Here is a 1,294-nt window from a genome sequence, read left to right as displayed (position 1 = left end):
AAAAAGAGACGTTGTATCTGTCAGTCTTTGTCTGGTTCCAGATTGAGATTTCAGTGTTGAGTTGTCTGTGTCTCCGCCTTCTGTCTCTGAACACGTGAAGCCAACTCTCTCCTATTCAGTCAGTCTGGCTGGTCAACAGAAGAGACTCTGACACCAGGCCCAGACCTTCCTACTCGGCTCTGCTCGTGTCTGGGATTGAGATATCAGGAGAAGTGTGAGATTTAATGGCCCCTTGCTGGAAATCCGTTGGCTTGTTGTGATTTTTTATCTGCTCATAACGGAAAATAAAACAACAGTAGATGACTCCCATGTGTGTGCTTCAGCATGTGTGAAATGACCGGATAGACATGTGGAATGTGAAGAAATATATTCAATTTATGAAATGGTTGTGTTGCTTTTTTTTCAGATGGTGACAGGGGAGATGCAATTCTTTTTTTTTACTGCAGGCCTCAGCCCCAACCCCTGCCCCAGCCCCTGCCCCTGCCCCAGCCCCAGCCCCACCACCCCTCTCCCCAGCCCCAGCCCCAGCCCCACCACCCCTCTCCCCAGCCCCAGCTCTCCTCTCTGGGCTCCTGATGTGCAGGGTCCTGGGGTGGAGGTGGACTCCTTCCCAGGGTCTCCGGAGGGGCTGTGAAGCCTGTCATCGGCCCAGTGGGGTTTGTGCGGGACGGGCCAGCGTCGGGCACAGCAAAGCCCCAGCACAATGTCCAGCCCCGCTGGTTGAGGGCCGGAGCCAAGGGGCCAGCTGTGGAATCCTCCCCGCCGGGGGCCCCGCCCAGCCAGGGTTGTATGGGCGACTCCAGCAGGGCTGGCTGCATATCAAGCGCCTCTCATCTCCCTGCTTATTCTTCTAATTAGACACTCAGAGAATTAGCTCCCGCTAAGCATGCCCCGCCCCCCCTCCACCTCTCCTCTCCCATCAGTCCATCCCTCATCCCCTCCTCCCCCATCCTTACACCCATCCTCCCCCATATCACTCCTCCCCAATCCCTCCATCCCTCCACCCCTCCCTCCCCATATCTCGGCCCCAGCGCCGGGCTCTCCTTCGCGGGCTTCCCCCAGCGAACGCGGCCGTTCCCCAGCACACAGCTCATATACATAATCCAGCCGCCCCCCCCCCCCCCTCCCTGAATGACCCCCTGAATGAGGGGCATCCCCTCTCCTTCGGAGCCCCCCGGCGTCTGAAAGGGAGCTCGCGCCTTCCCGGTTCTGGGGGCCCCCGCGGGCGCAGTGAGAAAATGAAGACCTCTGCGCCCCTCTAAATCCCCAGGAATTTCTCATTAAGCGCCAGGTC

This window comes from Osmerus mordax, chromosome 25 (assembly GCF_038355195.1).
Source record: "Osmerus mordax isolate fOsmMor3 chromosome 25, fOsmMor3.pri, whole genome shotgun sequence".
Classification (NCBI taxonomy): domain Eukaryota; kingdom Metazoa; phylum Chordata; class Actinopteri; order Osmeriformes; family Osmeridae; genus Osmerus; species Osmerus mordax.
The sequence above is the reverse complement of the archived record's forward strand: the minus strand, read 5'-3'. Positions refer to the sequence as shown.